Below are 21498 nucleotides of genomic sequence, written 5' to 3'. Positions count from 1 at the left end.
CCAGCGGTGACAGCCCCACTCTGCTGCAAGGATCCGCATGAATTAATCTGCCTCGTTAACCATCCCATAGTAAGTGCCTTTCAGGAGGACAAAATGCTTGAGTGAAATACAGAGAAACCTCTGTGAGGATAGGAACACACCCAGGACTTGCCTTTCCTGGTTCCTCCTCTGTCCCCACCTCTCTGGATGGATTTTGCTCCATTTTAGACTTGCATGTATTACTTTATTGGAAAAAAGGACATTAATCCCTTCTACAAAAGGAGTGAAGCAAAGTGGTTTATGTTTGTGGCACTGAGATTGGAGAATCATAGAGGTTGGAAAAGACCTGTTAGGTCACCAAAGAGGTGTTACTACTTAGACCTGGTAGCTGTGGGGCTGGGCTTTAGATGGAGCAGCCCCAAGTGATGTGAGCTGTCTGCATGGGGCTGTTGCTGTCTCATGCTGTGAGCTGGAATGGTGGTCACTGAGCTCCCCAGTCCTGTAATTCAGGTGGTTATTTCCATTCTAGCTCTGGAAACTATGCAGCATGAAAGTAAGGGATGGAAGCACACGCTGCTTCATAGCCCAGAAGCACTGGGGCTGCCAGCAGTGCAGCTGGTCACTGCCATACAGCATATGGAAGCTGTAAGTTCCTGTCCTTTCTTATTCTACCTGTTATGCTGGGATTGCACTCAAGAGAAAAACATTACATTGTCCAGTAGCAAAAGCTGCCCATAGTGCTCAGCCTCCCCCGTCTGCTGACTGCCCCCAAATTATGGGAGATTAAAAACAGTACAGTGTCTCCATGGTAGATGATGGGTAGAAAGCACACAGGGACCTCTCAGAAGATGTCCTGCAAAGACAGAAGTCCTGGCACTCAGCCTGTTTGTGAGCACGTACAATTAGATGTAGAAGTTCATCATGTGTCTGACCAATGTGCTCTTATAGAACCTGAGAGCTGTGATGTGGGCACAGAGCTGGGGTTTTGCTTGTGAAAGGTTGGGAGCAATGTGTCCCCACTCTGTTCCTTCCTTCCCGTAGCAATGCCAGTGTCTCACTGCCTGATCAGCCCTTCATAACTCTGGAGGACAAAACAGCAATAAAAGAAACCTACTTGTGGGTTTTATTTTCGCTATGCAGCGCTGGTATTTCTCCTATATTAAATCTTGTTGGGGCTGTTTCATGCATAAACTTCATTTTTTCTGTTGTGCTGGAGAAAACCTGAGCGATGATTTAATGCAGCTCCATTTGCAAGTCTCATTGTGACAGCAGACTGTCATCAATGCTCTGCAGGGACAGTGCAGGGGAGTGCAGAACCCGTCCATCAGCATTGGGAGAGGATCAGGCTTTTGTAACACATGGCTGGGCTTCAGGAGGCACACAGGCTCAGGGATTTGGAGGCAGGTGATTGCATTTGCTCTGAGTCTTGGAGGTGGGTAAGCAGCATTCAAAGCCAGACTGCCCACAGTTGGGTGTTGTGTAGCAGAGGTTGGGGATGAAGTCCTGGGGCAAGGGAAGAAGCGGACGGGGCTGGATGGGATTATGATGTTGGCAGCACATTCTGTGCTGGGCACAGAGGTTGAGGAGGTTAAGCTGTGCCTTATGCTTCAGTTAGTCTGTAAGCTTTCAGCCACCCATAGACTCATGCTTTAAGTACCCTTCTGAGAAGGTCTGAGTGAAACAACTCCATTGTATTTACTGCTGGGTTCCTCACACCAGTGCCATGGCTGGAAAATAGACAGTTTCTCTCTTCTTTTTGCAGAAAGCTGCAAGCACTTTCAGAAATCTTAAAAGGGAGAATAATTTTAGACTTGCAATAACTACTTTGTAAACCCTTCTTTGCCATCTGAAGGGATAACTAAAAATGAAATATCAACAGTGCTGTTGGGCTTAACTTAAAGGGGTTCAGAAAACGATGGCCTGAGCTTTAAGTGAGACTGTTGTTGCTGTTGTCAGTGGGCAGCAATTCAGTTCACTTCCCAGTAGGTCCTAAAAGCTCACACCTCTGTTCTACAGCTCTGTGTATTGCTGTGTGCCATAGTTGATGGTTGAGCAATTAGACTTTGGGCAAGCATAGGTTCAGACTTGGGGAGACAAAGAGGGATGCTCAGCTTTCTGCTCCAGAACTTTTTGAAGGTCAGTTTGCTTCTATGCCAGGCTGGGGGGTAGGAGGGGGTGTTGAAGCACTGAGAGCTGGAGATGAACAGGAAGGAACAAAAGTGGGCAGATTTATCTGTGGCGTTCGTGCTATCCGAAGTGTGTTCAGCTCAATGCTTCTGCCATCAGCAATTCCCCAGGCACTCTGGAGCAGGCTCTGATTCTTAGGGAAATTTCACATCTTAAGAACTGCTTATGCACAAAAAGGGGGTGGGAGGGAAACACAAACCTACCTTAACTTCCTGCAAAACAAAGTAAAAATCACAAGGAATCTAGCAGGGCGTGCTTTTAGAAGAGCTTTGGTTTTAACTCTTAACAGCAATGATGTTAAGATTCCTTGTAAGTGGAAATCCACATTTTGCAGGCAGATCGCCCCAATTTGGGTTCTTGGGAAGGGAACAGTTCCACACTTCTGCTTCTTAGCTCTGTGCACTCAGTGACACGTGGGCACACAATGTTGTGCTGCGCCTTTGGTGGACCTTGGTCTGCTGAAGATCTATTGCCTGCAGGAAGCCCAAAACAAGGCTGAGCCTTTGTGGCACCCCTAGAGCATCTCCCCAGATCCCACCTGTGGTGCACACACCTCCATGAAGCAGGCTGGCATCTCCTTCCTGCCAGACTGCCCCGAGATCTCTAGATGAAAAATGCTTTATGAAATTGTTGTTCTCTGGAGAGCAATAGAATTGAATGAGAGCCTTGCTGTGGAATTTGTAAAGCCAACTACAGCTCCTAATGGCAAACCTTTGCTGTAGGACTCCAAAGGCTGGAATGTTTCCATTCCCAAAATGCCTGCAATAATCCAATTCACTCATAGCATTGGGACACTAAGTGAACAGAACAAAGCCCCCTACAAGGATAATAATAATTGAGACCGTGTTCTTTTCATTCATTTCCCAGCAGTGTGGGGCTGATTTCCCCTCTGGTTCTGCTCCCCAGATGGTTTCATGGTAGCAGGAACCCACTCTGGCTCTAGGGCAGTTTCAGATTCATTCATTGCTCCTCTGCAGTGTGCACAGCATCGCGGTCCTACGGCCACCAGCCCCATGTTAGCAGCTGGCTTGGGGCGTTGGGCTCAGCTCCAAGAATAAGCAGTTTCCAAGGCATTAATCTTTATAGCGATTATCTACAGCAAGGCCTTCGTGTAGCTTTTGGAAGTCTGGGCTGTGGGTTTTTTTCTGCTTGTGTCTTTTGGTGAATTTAATTCGATATAAAACTTGTGGATCCTCTTTAGAGAGGCCGTCCTGTCCTCTATGTGGTGGGATGAGTGTGAAGGGGGCAGTGACTTGGCAAGGAGATGCTCAGAGGCTGTTGGGATCAGGTCTGATAGCAAGTTGGGGTTGAACCTTGAGGACACAAGAGTAGGAGCTGCCCACAGCCTGCAGGACACAGCAAGATACTCTAAGCGGAAGATATTGACCCATGGTCCTCTTGGTGTGGTGCTACCCAAAACAGGGTGCTTGCTGTGTCCCCACCACCAGCTCATGTACATCTGGGCAGGAGATGGGAGCAAAGGGTGGGATTTTCAGCCCCTGCAGTGGTGAACCAGGCCCTGCAGCAACGCAGAGAGAGGGGATTGGAGGAGAAGTGGGAGGGGGCTCATCGTTTAAGTGCAAACATTAAAGCTGCATTTAGCACCGATTTTAATATGTGCTTAGCTGCGACATGATATTAGGCAGTGAGGTAAGTGACAATTTATGCAGCATTTTGAGATTAGCTGTAGCACAGGGAGTAAAGCAACTTTTTTCATGCGGTGACTACAATGGCAGCTCAGATCCAAGCCCAACAGAGTGTATGTCTGGGGGAGGGGAAGGAGGATGTTGCAGAGTTTTCTGCCTTTGTGTTAAAATGAAGGGAATTTTGGAGCTCTGAAGTACGTAAGTCACTTCAGTTTGAGAAAGCTGAGAGTACAAGGAGAGCCAAAGCCAACCAGATGCTCTCTGGGAATGAAAGTGCTGGGTTTCACACATACCCAGAGCACTTGGGGTGATTCTGAGTACATCCTTGTGATTCTTTTTCAAAGATAAGGATCCATTCCCAGCACAAGGACCACTGTGTGCCCTCTGGTCCTGTAGGTGGGGAACTGCTGTGTGTTATCTGCATGCCTGCTCCCCCAGCAGCTCACTGCTCACAGTCCAGCACTGTTTCCAGAAGGGCATCGCATCTCTGAGTCCAGCCTGGATCACAGAGAAGGAGAAATCATTGATCTCTGGTGCGTGGTGGCTTATCTCAGGGCACCATGGGTGAAATTTCTTCCTTATCTGAAAAGCCATTGAAAGACCCACGCACTGCTTGTTTCATATAAAACTTCAGGAGGATTTGAGTCTGTGCACACAGTAATTTTTGTTTTAATTTTTGGCTTTTTTTTTTCCCCCTAGAGAACACAAGCCTCAGTCTTGAGCAGAAGATAAGGAGCAGAATGACCTTGCATCCTCCAGCCATATACCTGATGTTAACAGTCGAGGAACCCAAGGCCAACCCAAGGGTGAGTACAGGTCAGAGCTGAAAGCAATCCCGCTCTGTTGGAACACTGATACACGATTTCCAGCTGGCCATTTGGAGAACAAAGGTGTTTTTAGCAGTAAGGATGTTTTTTCCTATAAGCATAAAATACCAACTGGGACATAATTCTGTAGCCATCCATCCTAATTCTTGAAGGCATATTTTGGTTACTTTACTGGGGAAGGAATATATTAGGACCTCTTTTGTAGCAAAGCCCCACAGGGATATTGTCACCATCCAGCTGAGGGGAGTTGCTTACTCACAAATCACTGCAGCCCTTATTCACTGTGCAGACATGCCCAGCCTGCATGAGGTGCCCTGGCACAGGAGCCACCAAAGACATTGATGTTTCTGAATGCTGTGTTAGAGCTACTGGTACCCTGACCCATAAAATCATATGTGGTGCGACTGCACTGTGCTGCCTGAACATGTGGCTTGGGTACAGAGGCTGCCATAAAGTGCAGAAGAACATCAGTTAGCGTCTGGGCAGTGTGGTTATGGCTGTGGGTGGCAGAGTGCTTTTTGTACTTGTTGTGCTCTGAATCAATATTGAAATTGGGAGTGGAGCTGTGAGGAACTGCTCTGTTCCTACGGGTCACTTTGCCCTGTAATCACTACAGCACAGTGCAGTACAGGGAACAATCCCTTCTCCTTTCCCTGCCACCCTGCTTACATAGGCTCCATCATCTTCTCACTAGAGGCAGTCGAGCCATATTCATTGCACAGTTTGTTTGTGAGCTCGGCATTTTTCATCATTTAATAATATGCAGCAAACGGTTTTTCACACTCTTAGAGCAGCCCCATAAAGCACTGCAATGAGCTTTGGCAGTAATTTTACTCAGCGCGTTTATTGCATCAGTTGTTGAATAGAGCTGTTTGTGCATCTTAATCAGAAACTGCCACCCCCCCCCCCCCCCAACCCTTCCCAACCCCCTCTTTATTTCTGCCACAAGGGGAGAGTGGAGCTGGGGACAAGGAATGGCTTTGGGGAGACATCCCAATTGCTTCCAGTCTGAAAGTCATCACTTTGTTGAACCTCTGCTGGAGGTCTGAAATGTGTGTTTTAAGTTAGTGGGAGACCCGCTGTTCACCGGGGGCAATTTTAGTCCTGTTTTTGGCAGATGACCTCATTTTGTGTGATAACAGTGCGTGGCTGGGTGTTAGCAGGTCTGGCCTGCTTTTCTTCTCTGAGAATCACTTAGTGTCGATGTCCATTGCTGGTGGAGCAGGCTCTGATCTCCAGGTGCCCCATTTCCCCCCACATTTCCCCCCATCTATGGAGCACGTGCTGAATGGGACTTGATAAAGCACAGCTTCCTATGTCCAGTTGGCCAGCAGTAGGATGGGTGACTGGTGGGAGCTGCTACCAATGGAGAGTGACATATCTTCTGCTGGGCGTTATAGGCAGCTCTTACCCTCTGTGTATAACTCTAACCACTAGATGGAGGCACAGATCGATGCTCAATGTGCAAGTCCCACCATAGAAATCATTGTAATCCCCATTTTCAGCTGCTGGCTGAACTGGTTCTCTCTGAACTACGACAGTGCATGTCATGAGTGTAATGCAACACGTATTGGTAGGGGAGCCACAAAAATGATGAAAAGGTTTCGAAAATTGGGCCTATGAGAGAAGGCGGGCTCAGGAAAGATGACTGTATGGAGGATGTTATAGTGCAAGTGGGGAGGAGTACTTGTCATTAGTCACTATCAGCAGTGTGAGATTGTCGGGCTGGGTTGCAACAAGGAAACTACCACTTAAGTGATGGGAGAAACATTGTACCGCAAAGCAAAATTGATGCTTTCAAATGGGTGAAGAGAGCGCAGGGCTTCTCAGCTTGCAGAGGCGTTTTGCGCTGAGCAGAGCTCTGGGAGATGACCTCAAGCAAAGCTCTTTTCACCGATGGAGCCGTGTCCCCATCAGCACAGCCCACACCAGGTGGGATCACAGTGGGTCCTTCTGTGAGCCTCTCCAGCTTTGCAGCACAGTTTCCTTCTGCTGAATTCCATCCGTGTTGCTTTGCTGCTCGTGGCACACTGCCTGCTGTTTTCACTACTGTGCAAACCTCATTTGGAAGCAAACCCTGGCATGAGGTGCTGGAAGGAGAAAGCACCACGGTGGTCATTGTGAACCTCCTTCCTGGTCAAGAGAACCTTCCTCCATGCACAGCCTTCAGGTATCACTGAATTAGCTGGGGCTGGGATCCAGCTTTTGGGCACGTCCAATCCAACTGAGCTGATGAGCAGCACCAGCTATAGGTCTTTGGTAGAGGAATTTGTGGCCAAGAGCTGAAAAGGCTGCAATGCAAACTCCAGTCAGCCAGCAGCTCCTTCGATCCAGCTGAGCAAAGCTGACAAACTTCATTTTTAGCCCTCATCTCAGGAGCACATGCTGTGAAACACAGAGAAATTAATGTCATTAGTGAAGGGATGCAGAAGGAGGACTCCAGCCAGCTGGGCTGGAAGCTCCTGGCTCAAGGTTCAGCTCCATGGTGGTGCCCCATCCAGATCCCCATTCAATCTGTGTCCTGAAGGGTCATTCCATACGTCTCCAAATCAAAGCTACACCTGTGCTCATAGAGATGAAGCAGTGCAGTCTTGCAGAGCATCTCTTCTCCTTTGGAATAAAGAATTATGCACGTATGAAGTATTTCTGTAAGGGAATGTGCTCCTCGCATAGTTATTAATTCATTATTGGTCATGGCCAAACTCACTCCTCTACTAAGTCATCTATTAAATGAGCCAAATGAAATTTATTAACAGAGCGTTGATCATTTAAGTCTTTTAGCATAGAGAAATGGGCATAATGGAATAAAAGGAGAAGTAATAATTTTTTGCCCTGCTTCTGGTCCACGCTCCGGATTGCTCGCAGTGCCCTGTGTTATGGCTGTAATTGGTCCTGGAGCTTCTTCCCAAACAAGCACAGCAGGTGATTAACCAGGAGGAAGAAATTCTTATTTGAGCAGTAATTTGGGTGCTGTTGTTGCCCATTGTAGGCAGCAGCCAAGCACTGAATCCTGTAGGATCTCAGCCCTTCAATGCACTCTTGAAGCAGGGGAGCTGGGCGGGCTGCAGAGCCCAGACATGGCAGAAACCAAAGTCCCATAAATGACTCTTTAGAGCCAAAAAGAGCCCAGTGCAGGCACCAGGCAGCTCCCTGCCTCCACTAGAGGTTGCCTCAGTGTCGCATTCAGGAAAGGAAGCTGCGCATCCCCAGAGGGAAGTGGCTAATCACCGCTTTGTACAATTAGACTCAGCCTTTATGGAGCTCTGATCATTTATGTTGGCAGAGCTGAGTTTGTTTCTAGTGGATATAATTTAGCCTCCAGGTAGACAGGGAGATTCGTGAGGTTTTTAGTGCTGAATTTGCTCGATGGGGGAGTGCTGCTCTGTTTCCTCTCCAGAATTAAGAGGAAATCATACACGTATCTCAAGGTGAGCATTGCAGACCAAAGGCTTTCACTTTTGGGAGCCCTGCAGATGAGGACGGGGCAACTGAGTGATGTTTTGAGGATTTCACTGTCACCTAAATCTTGCATGTTACCACTTAAAATGGCAGGCGGGTCCCTCAGTGTTAGGCCACATCAATGATGCCCAAAGCTCTCAGCTCCTAATGAAGTTAAATAAGATTTAAGCTTCATGGGTCTCAATTACTTTAAATGGGGCTTTACAAGATTAAGTCATAGAGAAGTGGGGTGGGGTGGGGGGAGTGGCACAGCCTGTCTTTTCTTCCATCTTTAATTTGGTCTGGGGACAGAGGGATGATCACAGAGCACCTCGAAGTGAAAGCATCACTTAATGCCCTTTGCTCCTTCTTGCAGTGCCCCACATCTCCCTTCCGCCGCCCTATCCCGGGTCACAGCAGTGTCAGCCATTGTCATTTTGGAGATGGATGAGTTCTGACTGAGTCTTGGAGCCCTTTTCCATTCACACTGCACAGCACGAAATGAAGCAACACGTGAATCTCTGTGGGATTTACTCCTTAATTCCACCTCCTTTACTGCTACATGCAATCAAATATTTACTTACTGATATTCAAGAGATCATAAAATGCACTGAGAATGAATCTGGGAACACCCTTTAAGAGGCTGCATAAGCCTCCCCTCTACCCACAGTCAGATCCATATGTTGTCCCCAGCAGGTACCGCTCCTGATCTGCTCTTACAGACCTTAAAATGGAGGTGGTTTGTTCTCCTTGGGATCCTTGTCTGGTGCTTCCCTGTCCTTATTATCACCACTGCTTCATGGCAGCACTGCCTGTGTCTGCCTCTGTGCCATTCAAACCAGCTCCCTCAGCTGATAAAGGCTTTTGCATTTATGGGGCGAGAGGGGTTGTCACAATTCATTGGTGGCAGGTTTACATTTGACTTCAGTGGAGCTCATGAAAGTCTGCAGCATGAAAGAGACATTGATTTTCCATAGTGTGTCTGGGTTTGGTTTTTGTTACAGGGATATGCCTTGCAAATGTTGAGCTAGAAGTTGAAATGTCTCTCTGTAGTGCACTTCGAAACCTTTTAGCAGCTCACTGTTGTTATTGCTGGTGGGCTTAGTGATTTTTGGTTTCTAAAATACAATATTTAAGCAGAAACAGAGTTTTTTCCATGGATGTTTTAACCATGACACAGGTTGTCTGGTTTTTTAATCAGAGTTTCGTGATACAAAAACATGTCAGAAACAGGAACCAAAAAGACTCACTGCAGTGGCTGTGTGTGATGCATCACATGGGTCACTAAAACTGTCAGTGTTAGGGTGGCATGGGGGTCTCAGCCCCACATCTAGCCTGCTAGATGGAGGAAACAGGAGGAAACCCAAATGCATGTGGTCCTGTGCCTTCCTCGGTGCAATTCTATAGGTATAGTGAAGGTCCGTCCTTCTGGCAGCATCTGCTGCAAGTTACATTCACCACTTAAACCCCATGGATGCCCCTCATCCCATGGGGCCCCACATTCTCCAGAGCCTTGCTGTGTTTGCACAGCGACAGTGCATGTGTCATCTGCTCCCAAGAGCAGCACAAACAAATGAATTTTGACATTTAGCATAAAGCACTGGCATAAGAAGCAGGAAAAAAAGAAACTATGTGCTGCTCCTAATTGATTCAGCAGATCACCTGCTGCTCTGTGCCTCAGTTTTCCCAGTTTTTGCCTGTTTAAGCTCTTTGTTTAGTCTCTCTCCTTGCATGTTTGCTTGGTGCCAAGTACAGAAGGTGCCTGGTTTTGCTTCGAGTTCTGAAATGCTTCCATAAGGCACACAGTAACTCTTCTGTGCTGGCGTTTAATTGCCAGATCCCTGGGGTTTCTCTGCATATCCCCAGCAGAAGCCAGCACACAGGGCTCACCTCTTTTGCTCACTCACTCGGCCTGCCAGCTTCTTTTCAATTATTTTCTCCCCATGTTGCTGTTTACATTTCATGCTTACATCCTTTGCAGCATTTCCAGTCACCTTCCAGCAGCCTGAATGCCTCCTAATCTGAAGTGTATTTCAGCCTTATCTCTATCAAAGCAGAAGGGTAGGGGAGTCATCCTCATTCTTGATCCATAAGGATGCTGAAGCCATCAGCTCCTCATCTTGGCTTTCCACAGCTTTTCAGTAAGTTGCAGACGATTCTTCTGTCAAGAGCACCAAGGACAAAATGAGGCTTGCTTTTTTTCAGGGCTGCACGTTAATCTCTCCTCAACGTGCCTGGAAATGATTGCATGTCATGTTTCTTTGCAGGCTTTCGGGGAGTTTGCTTGGTTTCCTTGCACAGAGTCCTCCTGCAGCAATCCCACTGCTCAGGCACTTGGGCTGCTCTCCACCTCCCCCAGTGTCACCTGGGGGTGGGATTCATGCTGGTACTGCAGGGAGAAGTGGCTTTGCCCCCAGTTGTGGTGCTGTATGGGAAGAGGAATAGAGCAGACTGTATTAGCTGAGGGATGGGGGAGGATTGAAGGAAGGAAGGAAATGGGGATTTATGGAAATATTTGACTCCTCAGGTCTTGCTGGGCAGCTTGGGGGCATTAGGGAGTTCTCCAGTCTGCTCCTTATCTCTGCCAAACCCAGCACCCAGTGTCCTGGGGCCTTGGGAGAAACCCTTATTGATGGGGACACCAAGCTGCAGGCTGAGCACAGGCTGTCCAAGGCTCTCCTCTCTCCACAGAGGATTATCTCAGTTACCTGCCATAACTCTCCATGTTCTTCTTTTATTTTCTCCACTTGTGCGTGCAGATTAGGGATCGCTTCCCCTTCCATCCATGCAGATTCATCCATTATCTCCTTGGCCAAATGGATTCTGAGCAATAAACCCTGGACACAGCCTGGATGGGGTCTGCTGGTGGAAGATGCTTTTGTCCAGCACCTCTGTGTTACAGAAGAGTGATTTCTCTTGAGCTCAAAGTGAGGCTTTGCGTCCTTATTTTCCATCCTCATGTGGACTTGATGACTTTACAGGTCCTTTCCAACATAAATGATTCTTTGTCTCCCAGATTTTACCCAGATCCACAAGGTTCTGTTTATTGTCACCTGGAACATGGGCTGAAATTTTGGCATTGATCAGCCTCAGAGTTACAGTGAACCACAGCAAACAACCCCGCTGCTGTCTGACAGTGAGAACTCACTTCTCCCAGGCAGCAATAAAGAAGAGGTGACAGAGAGCTGAGTGCACGGAACAGGCACCCATATATAACTGTGTAATTACTGGTATCATTGAAATGATAGATATAAAGACCTAGTTAGCAATGGTGCAGGCTCATTAGCATAAAAACTACAAGCACAAAAATACACTGAAATGACAAACACAAGGAAGCCATATGAGATTTGCATTAAATTAGTGACTGCATGAGAGATGCTATTTAAATGGCAGGTGACTCAAAAATTTCTTTCCCTTTTAGCGTAAGAGGCTGAAATGTTCATTTTCATGGTAAACAGTAACTACATATTGATTTCCAGCTTTAAAGCATCTCTGCCAAAAGCACTCACAGTAAGTGGGGTTGGAGTCACTGGAATCAGAGGACTCTCTTGCCCTACATGTCTCTGAGACGAAGCAGCACAGCTTGAATTGCTTCCATAGACTTGTTAAAAAATACTGCCGTGACAACAACAACAAAAACCTGTGTCTGGGGGTGGGAAATCAATTCCCATACAGACTTTTGCAGAAGCGATCTGATGACTTGTTTCAAGGGCAGAAACTTGGGTGAGGAGCTGAATGTGCCCAGCGGGGCACCCTGCCTTCATGTGGCACTTTGTTGGGATGTTGAATCACTGCTGCAGATCCTGCTTGTAAGAAGTGACCAGGTGAAGTCTTGACCTTGGCTTGGTGCATAGGACATCTGTCTCTGTTTGTCCTGCTGGGCTTCCAGCACAGTTCTGTGTCACTTCATCCCCCTATCCCTGAGAAAACTGCAGGTTAGTTCATCACTTAGAAGTTAATTTGCACACAGGCACAAGCTCAGTGTAAGGTGGGTAAATGGGTATAACCATGTCATTCCCACTTAGGTTTATCCCAGGCACATACTGAGAGAGCAGCACATACCCAGCAGGCTTGTAACCATCGAGCTGTGTGCCACTGGAGTGAAATCCACAACTCCCTGACGTAGGGAGGCTTTAAGTAAGAGCTTTTGAAAAGGTTATACTGCGACTGAAGGAAGTCTTAGCCTAACGTATCACTAAGTGATAGCTATTTTGGGAATGAGAAATGTCATGTCTTTCTCAAGATGGACCCATCTGAAGCAGGTCACTGGGCAGTGACACCTTCGAGGATGTTTTTCTACCTGGGTTTAGCTGGTGATCGCTGCTTGACGAGCTGCTCAGGTTGAGTTCAACCATGTAATTTGCAAGGGACTGTTTGAATGGCTTCATATGCTGTGAATCAAAAGCAGAAATTCTACTCTTGGTAATTAAGATGGAATGGCTAATTATTCTTTTCTGTCTGCAAGTTTGTTTTCTGAAGAAGGAAGGAGGAGCTTTCAAACACTTCCATTCGTTTCACTGCAGAAGTCCTCATTTGCACCCACCCGTGTCTGCATGTATTATTTGCCACTGAGTCCCTCTGAAGGCTGAGCTGCTCAAGTGAAGAGCAGGGCAGGGCTGATGCCAGGCTGCACACATGCAATAACAGAAGCCCTGAGATTGGAGAAGACCTCCAACTTCAGTCCAACCTCACCCCATCTCCACCATGCCCATTAACCATGTCCAACCATGCCACATCTCCTTAAGCACCTCCAGGGGCAGCTGGGAGCTTTGGGGATCTGTGGGACCTGGTTCTTCTTCTCCAGGTTCCCTGAGTGCCTGGCAAATGTTAATATCAAGCAGAAGGACTTCTAGGGGGCAGGGCTCCATCCTAAACCAGTTCTAAATGGGGAACTTCACATCTGTGCTGCAAGGCACGATGACTGCAAGCACTTGGCAGAAGGTACAAATGAGAACCTCAGATCCCAGCCCATACAAAGGGACACTTGCAGCTTGTTATTGCAGGGGTGGCTGTGACACGTGTGACTGCTTCAGTGTCTCTATTTATTTGCTCCCTCTCTGTAACCCCCGCCTGCCCAACCGTGCATCTCTTTGGGCTGCTGTCAATCACACGTCAGTTCTTGTTTGCCTCGGCTCAAATCAATGCTGCTGTTTTGACAAAAGCATGGCTGTCAAAGCTCCCAAGGCGAGAGAGAAAGGCAGAGAGCCAAGAGGTGGAGGGAGCAGTGGGGTATTTGTTATCCCTGGGGATGACGCATCCTTGTGCAGATGTGATGAGCAGAGCTGTGAGCTTGGCAGGTGCCTTGCTTGTGCAGCTTTAAAATGATAGAATCATTTGGGTTGGAAGGGACCCTTAAAGGCCAGTCTGGTCCAACTCCCCTGCAGTGAGCAGGGACACCCACAGCCCCATTAGGTGCTCAGAGCTCCTCCAGCCTGACCTTGGGTGTCTCCACCACCTCTGGGCAACCTATGTGAGTGCCTTACTGCCCTCATTGTAAACAACTTCCTCCTTACATCCAGTCTAAATCTCTTCTCCTTTAGTTTGAAGCCATTTCACCCAGAGGGTGGTGACACACTGGAACATGTTGCCCAAGGAGGCTGTGGATACCCCATTCCTGCAGGCCAGGCTGGATGTGGCTCTGGGCAGCCTGGGCTGCTGGTTGGTGACACTGCACATAGCAAGGGGTTGGAACTGGATGAGCATTGTGGACCTTTCCAACCCAGGCCATTCTATGAGCTGCCCCTTGTCCTATCACAGCAGACCCTGATGAAGAACCTGTCCCCATCAAACCTGGTTTTGATGACTGAAATGTCTCCTTCCCACTCCACTGCCAGAGCTGGGTACCATTTTCATACCAACAGGGATTCAAAAGAAATGGAAAATCAAAACAGTTTCATTCTGTGGCTCTTTTTTTCCAATGATGTGTGGTGAGCAGTTTCTCACTCATCGTGAAGTGGCATTTATGACAGAACGACGTTCCTTCACAAAATGAGCTCTCAGTCTGGGATTCCTACATAATGCCGTGTGTGTGAATACTGAGTGGATCCAAACAGAGAGAGGAGACACAAATTATAGGTAATATGGACCGATGACAGTTCTTTTCTCCTGCACTAAACCAGCACAGCCCATCATCGGCCAGAGCAACCCTATACATTCTCTCTGTAGCTCCGTGAGCACATCACAGTTTGGGCATGGATGTGTCAGTTAGCAGTATGGATTTCTTGCTGTCTGAAGAAATGCTGACTCCCTTTACACAGCCTGGTGCTGCTGGGAGGGTGAGTGGGGCTGATTTTCACCTTACAGTGTGTTTCTCCAACACACAGGCAGAATGGCACTTGCTCAGAGCCTCCCCTGATCTCCTCTCCCCCAATGCAGTGCCTGCTTCCCCAGCAGACGACTCTTTTGCTGTGATAATTCACCTAATAGACAACTTGTGGCAGAGCTCTGTATTAAACACCGTGCAGCAGGGAATGTAATAGCAGGCTGACTGTTGTCAAAAGGGAAAAAACACCACAACCCTTGAACTGCATGAGATGGGAGCACTTTCTTTTCAGTAAATCAAGCTGTTGCCTCCCCAGACTCCTTCCCAGCACCCTCCCCAAATCCTCCAAGCCTTCATCTTTTTCAGCATGACGCACCTTAGTGCACATAAATAGCAGGAAGTTGCATGCATAATTTAAACTGAGAGCTTCTGATTCTGTGCCTGGATGGACTCTGGCATTTCCAAAGGAAACAGGTGAAGCTCCCACCGCAATTCGAGTTTAAGATGTGGATTGTTTGCAAAGCAATCTGACCTTAGCTTTGCCCCATGCCACCGAGGGGAAGAAGTAGCTGGGTTATGTAAACTCCATGAATTAAATTAAAGTAGTAATAATAATAATAAATGCAGGAAGTTTTTTCTAAGAGACTCTGAGGTGGAGGAGCCCAGTCGAGGACTCCTCAGGAGTGAAGGCTCAGCTTTCCCTTGGAAGGAAGGGTGGGCTCCAAGGCAAGCCATGTCAGGCTGTTTCTTGACAGCTGCACTAATAAAACCTGAGCTGCTTGACCGGGGTATAATTAGGGGTTGGGATCAGGGCCACAACCTGAGCTCTGACACTGAACGTGTCAATGTGTCATGCACTCCAAAGGATGGAGGATTTTGTTTTTATGTTTTCCAATAGTTGGTTGGCTTTCAGGCTTTGCAACCCAGTTTTGCACTTAATCCCGAAGTGTTTTCTTCGGCCACAGCTGATGGTTGGGAGCTTTTGAGCTTCCTGCTCCACAGACTGCTTCTGGCTGGTTTGTTTTCCGTTGAAGCTTTCTCTTTACAGTAGTTAGCATTTAAATGGAAAGCGGATAGGGGAGAAACAGCAGCGTTTTGGTATCTCACAAACCAGATGCCTGAAACAAATCATTGCTTGGTGGGCAGCTATTAGCGGGCAGGGCTGGATAAAGAGGCAGCACTAAACTTCTGAATCCCTTTGCTGCATGGAATGTTTCTGAGGAGCTTCAGTGCCTTTGCTGAGACCCACAGAGGCAGGATGAAGTAGCAAGAAGCAAGTCATTGCCCAGCAGGAGCACTCAGAGCAGCGGGAGGCATTGAGATGAGGGCAATGGGAGATGTGGGCTCACAGCTCCACCAAATTAATCAATTTTGACCAAGGTGGTGGATTTGCAGAGAAGCAGAGGGGTGCCAGGCACCAGCATTTGCCATCTTGGCTAAAGAGAGAGATGTCAGAAATGAAAATGCGGGTGCCTTGGGACCCCTTCTGTTCCTGCTGCCAGCTGATGTGTTTGTTAATGACACGAATAGGAGATCGGAGATCGGGTGTACAGAGTTTGGGAGCTGTATAATGATGGGAAGAGAGCCAGATGTGCTGGAGAACACAGACTGCATGCAAGGCAAACATGACAAATTGGAGAACGGAGCTGGAGAAATGAAGATGTGATTGAATACGGACAAGTGTCAACGTGCACCGAAGCAGGGCGATCCGTGGGATGGGGAACAGCTGGCACAGCAGATGCTGCATGGGAAGGGATGGGGACTTGTAGCTGTTTCAGGCACAGGGAAAAAGGGAAATGTCTGGGGAAGTGTAAATAACACTATCAGCCTCACGGCACACAGGTGAGCCCAGCAGCAGTAAGGCCACGTGTGCTGCTGGTTATTGATTTCATACTATTAGAAGGACAGAGGAAGGGGGCTGTGGGCAGCCTGGAGCAGCCGGAGACCCCCTGAGCCCCTCCAAGCCCCTGCACTGCATCTCAGGTTCCATGAATGCCCATTTGTAACCTGGGCAGTGCAGCTGATGGGTTTTTTATGTTAAAAAGGTCAATAAAACTCATGCCAGGAGCACTGGGTGCACACAGTAGAAATAGTTGGGATTTCAGATTTGAGATCCGTGGGAAACTCTGACATTTCTGTATTAATTTATTTCCCGGCCATCAAAATAGCCTAGAAATAATACAAATACTATAGAAATATGATTACAAAAATAATAAAAAGCTCGAAGTGGAAGATTTCAGAAGTAATGAAAATTCTGTCCCTATTCTTCTGCAGCTATTGAAGCTGTTCTCTCCACTCCTGTGGAGTCATTTTGTTTTGATGAAGTCAGACCCCTCCTTGTTGAGACCGCAACAGAAGACTTCATATCTGAAATGCTACGTTTCCAACAATAAAGGGATTCTAAAGAATAAAAAAGTTACAAAGGAAACTGAAACAAAACCAGGAAGTAGTGATGAGCCATTCTTCTCTTATCAAAGGGCTTTGGCATCTTTGAAACAAAATGAGAGAATGGAAACAAGTGGTTTCAAAATACAGCATGTCAGAAATGTGACTGTGAGAGATGCATCCCCGTGATAGGTTTAAGTTATGGCAAAACTGGGCTTTGTGGTTAAGGCTGTTCCAACACATCCCATGCAACCAGCATACCCTGAGCCGCCAACTGTTAAAGCCACCAATGCTGTAACGCATTGTTTGCCAACACATCTCCTGCCACCAACACACCCTGTGCCATAACGCACCCTTTGCAATCAACATCTCCTACCACCAACACACCCCATGCCACCAACACATCTCCTACCACCACCACATCCTGTGCCACCAACACACACCAAGCTGAATGGAGCCCAGTGCTGTTCAGAAATCTCCCAGGAAAGCAATTTTCTCTTTGCACTGGAAGACTGAGCTCAGTGCTCAGAGCTATTAGCAGGCAGTCGAAGCGAACGTTGCAGCCAGCAGAAGGAGCTGCATTAGTCACTTTCCTCAATTGAAATCTTTGCAAATGTTCGCAGTTCTAATCAAGGAATAAAAGGGAAAATACATGTAGATGTGTATATGTATATCAGAGCATTAACTTTGATTGTCAAATCAAGTCAAAAAGTTGCTGAATGAAGTAAATATGAGGAGAGATATAATGGGCTATTACCACAATATAGCTTGTGGCTTTCATTTTCAAGTGATTTTCACACAACTTTCTTCCCCACACAACACGCTTTGGGATGTTGAAGGGAAGAAAACAGTGATGTTTGAGACGCATAAAACGATCAAGTAAAAGGCATAAAAAACCAGCAGAGAAGCAGACTGTGGGGGGCTGGGCTTTAGGCTCCGTTTGTTGGAGGATTGATTTGTTGGGGTTCCTTTTGCTGGGGATAAGATAGAAGAATGTGTTGTTAGTCTCAAGATAGAGACCAGAAAAAGAAAAGAAAGGTGGAAAAATAAGTGGGTATATGCATCACAGGTAACAAGGGGAGCGTGTTTGTTGTGTGTAAGAAATATAAAGGTGGTGAAAGGAGTAATGAAGAGAAATGCAGAGCAGACATGAGAGTTGTTTCGTTAGATGAGTGGTTAGGCAGGCAAAGTAATGGCAGTATAAGAAAAAGCAAAGATATTCCGCACGTTGATAAATAGGTAGGCAGGCACAGAGCAATGTGCTGCGTGGATGGAGTTTTCAGTGTAAGCTCCCAGAGAAACACCCTCACTGCCTGTTTCCAGTGGGAAGGCTTGGGGTATAGGGGGCATTCAGTTTCTTAGATGCTGACTGCAGCTCTGCTTTTCTGTCTCTATGGCTCCTTGTACTTTGATGAGATGTTGCCAGCAGAAGTGGAGGTGTCCACCCAGAGGTCTGGCCAGGAAAAGGAGAGTCCCAATAAGACAAACATGCAAACAAACCCATCTTTGGGAACTTGTGTGAGTGAGGATGAAAAGGGTTTGCTGCTCCGTGTCTCCTGGGAGCTTTCTTCCAGGCAAGTCAACGCTATGAATTGTCTGATGTTGTCTAGGAGACAAAGTGTTGTCAAATTTGGCTCCTTCTCTTGAACACAACAAATCTGTTCTCTGGGCAGCTTTGAGCAAGATCCTTTACCAGCTTGTTCATATTGATAGTTCTTCACCTTGTGTCTGTACAGCACCAAGCACCGAGAGTTATCTGGAGACTCCAAATGACAAGTTTGCTTGTTATTGATCACGGTTTCCTTGTGTGTTCCTAGAGCAGGGAACCAACATCGCCCTTATGCCCCCTTCTCCCAGTCTCTGGAACTCCTGATGATGGCTTTGTCTTTGCAGACACAAACTGGACTGCACTTGGGAAGGCAGCAGCCAGAGTCTGCTTGATGTCCAGCACGCCTGGCTCTGCAGATATTTGCATGCCAGGCGTTTTGGCATGAAATCACAGCTGAAGGCAGCAAAGAGTTTTCAGTGCTGAATGCCATTCAGCTGCTCCAAGAATGTGGAGCAGCAAGATATCCTTCCTGCCCAATGCATTGCTCAAACGCTGAAGGGTTTGGCTTGGGCCATCAGTCCCACAGTGCTGTGATTAAACAGCAGAGCCTCGGCATGGAGTAACAGGCAGGATCAGAAAGCAGACAGCAAACAGTTGCATCGGGTCAGTGATTTTGTGAGATGTAAGGGAGAATGCTGGAAGCCACAGGAATGAGAGATTTGATTGGCTCCTAAGCAAACAGCATCTCTGCATGGGATAAACTGGAGTGAGTACCAGAGGCTGCCCCACAGGATGAGCTGGAGGCACAAAAGCCTGCTGGCAGATCTGCAGGCTTCATGGGGGTGATGCAGCCCTTAGCAGCAGTCCTAAGGAGCTGTGGGAGATGCGGTTTCATTGTATCAGCACATTTCAAAATGTCAGCAGCAATTGGAATCAAATGCTGCAGTGCTGTAACAGGCACAGTAGTAGTATAATAATAACAGTAATATTATTATGGAGTTAAGTGCCTACATTAAGGCACTGCACTCATAGGGCACACGTGCTCGAGAAGCACTCCTTGCTGCTCATGGAATGCCTTTTCTTTTTCGGAGACTTTAATGGTGATGTGCTGAGTGTGGCCCTCGGGGAGGTATGGACAGTGTTCTGGAAGTGCTAACTGTCATGTTCATTGCCTATCACCATCCAGCCCAATTAATCTGACTTCTCTACTCTGAGCTGTGCTTTCCTGCTGCCATAAGCTTTCCAGGGACTGTATTTCTCAGCTCCCTGTCCCATAGGGATGGTTCCCCATAGCTGTGGGTAAAGTAGCCTTCCCCTTCTGCATCCTCCTCCACAGCTCTCTCAGATTTACTGGAATTGTGGTCTGTGGCTAAAATGCACACAAAGCTTCACAGTGAAAGATGGGAGATGGGTCTGACTGGGAATGGGTAGAGACCACACTCAGCTGTTAACAAGAGGGCTGACTTCTCTGCTATTAGCCAGGCATTGTCAGGATGCATCTGTACTGCTTCCATTCTCCAGGTCAGCGACCTGATGTTAGATGCAAATGTGCCAAGGAAAAGGTCAGCAAAGGAGTGTGTACCAAAGGCTGTGAGAGAAAGGAGAGGGGATCCAGCTGCATGCTGGAGGCTGGATGAACCTCGTGTCTTCCAGGCAGAAGGGCTGGCAGCTTGAGAAATAATTCTTATTTACACCTATGGGAACTGGTGCCAAGCACACAGATGATGGGATGACTGGGCACAAAGGAGTGAAGTATCGACTGGTGGGTTCTTCAAAGACAGGAACAGCAGAGGGCCATCAATCCAAGTCACTGAAGGAAGGCGAGTTGCTGTCTTGCACGCACTCTCACTCACACACTTACATAGAGACTTGCAATTGCTTTGCCAGTTTGGCTCCAGTCTTCCCCTGACTCATAATCCGACTCCTCGATCATTTCTAAGTAAGGGCTGTCAGTGCAGCCACTTGCTTGTCCCAGAAAATCCAACCAAGCCTTTCTGTTCATGCAACACTAAGATCAGGTCTTCTGTGTTCCCTCTGTGGCCAGTGCAGCAAGAGATGAGTTTAGCAGACAGTGACTGATCCTTTCCTAACAAACTTATTGAGGTTGTTGGCTGATCTGCCCTTGGTTGGCCAACTTAGACGCAGGTTTGCATTACAGAGGTTGATCTTCCTCTCCAAGTGCTAACAGTCGGCTTCAGTCAAGAAAGTTTCTTTTTCTTTGTATTTTAGTGTAGCTGCAGGAAAGAGAAATATTTTGGGGCTGCTGTACTGGCTGTCTCAGAACCCATAGATTTCCTCAGTGTGTCCTCCATTGTCTTCCTCTCTGTGTTTCCAAACCCTGCCATAATACAGTGTGACTGATGTTCCCTTTCTCCCATTCTTTTTTAGTTTCCTCCATTTAGATGACATTAATGTAAAGCTTGCTCAAGTATCTGTAAAGTTATAGGCTCTTTTCTGCTATTTTGAATGGGGCAGCTTTGCTTTGATAGGAGCTGGGATTTTTGTAGAAGGTTACTGTAGATTGTCCAAGGACAGCAGTGTCCAGGTACCCGCATTGCTGTCCCTGCTTTCATCCTGGGGGGTTCTGGGCAATAAGTCCCACTTTAGCAGCTGGGTTTCTTTTCCTCTGTTATAAGCACAGATACAGTTCTGGGAGGGTTATCTTGAAAGTGATATTATCCTCATAAAATAGCTCTTTGAAATAAAGTCATGGGAGCAGGAGCAGGGGGAGACCTGGTAAACTGCCCAAAGTCACCCAGCCAAGCAGTAGGTTCAACAGCAGCCAAACCCAAAGGCCATCTTGTTTTGTTGGGATATGGGCCACGCTTTCACTGCCAGGGACCCACAAACTCTACCAATATGACAGTGTCTGGGCTAAGAGAGTCCCAAGGTGCTGCTACCCATGGGATGCCTCCACTGCCTTCTACCCAGCAAAGGTCTTCCATTGTGCTGTAGAAGCAGCAGTGGTCCCTATGGTCCCTAAACCCCTGAAGGAACGTGCCCTTGGACAAAACCCCACCTGACCTGGCTGTTCAACCAGGTATCCACGCTCCACTGCCCTGGGAACAAGCTGCTGCTGAAGACTTGCTGAGCAAGCCCTATAAAAATTAACACGTCTTGCCAGGGAGACAGTAGGGAATGATTAATGAACACAACCAGTGAAAGGGGGGAGGAAGGAATCAGGAGAATAGGTTTGCTAAATCGACAGCATGTAAAGTGTTTGTT

General features: G+C 47.4%; 1 long non-coding RNA gene across 2 annotated transcripts in view; it reads left to right on the top strand.

The window, feature by feature from the left end:
• Nucleotides 1-21498, top strand: part of LOC107323855 (uncharacterized) — a 192553-nt gene that overhangs the window by 94452 nt on the left and 76603 nt on the right. For both annotated transcript variants that reach the window (XR_014935306.1, XR_001559358.3), the window contains exon 2: nt 4512-4618. This is a non-coding gene — a long non-coding RNA (uncharacterized LOC107323855). The remainder of the gene's footprint in view (nt 1-4511; nt 4619-21498) is intronic.

Source organism: Coturnix japonica, chromosome 17 (genome assembly GCF_054131305.1).
Source record: "Coturnix japonica strain WE chromosome 17, WE-NBRP24, whole genome shotgun sequence".
In the NCBI taxonomy this organism is placed as follows: domain Eukaryota; kingdom Metazoa; phylum Chordata; class Aves; order Galliformes; family Phasianidae; genus Coturnix; species Coturnix japonica.
The sequence above is the reverse complement of the archived record's forward strand: the minus strand, read 5'-3'. Positions and strand labels throughout refer to the sequence as shown.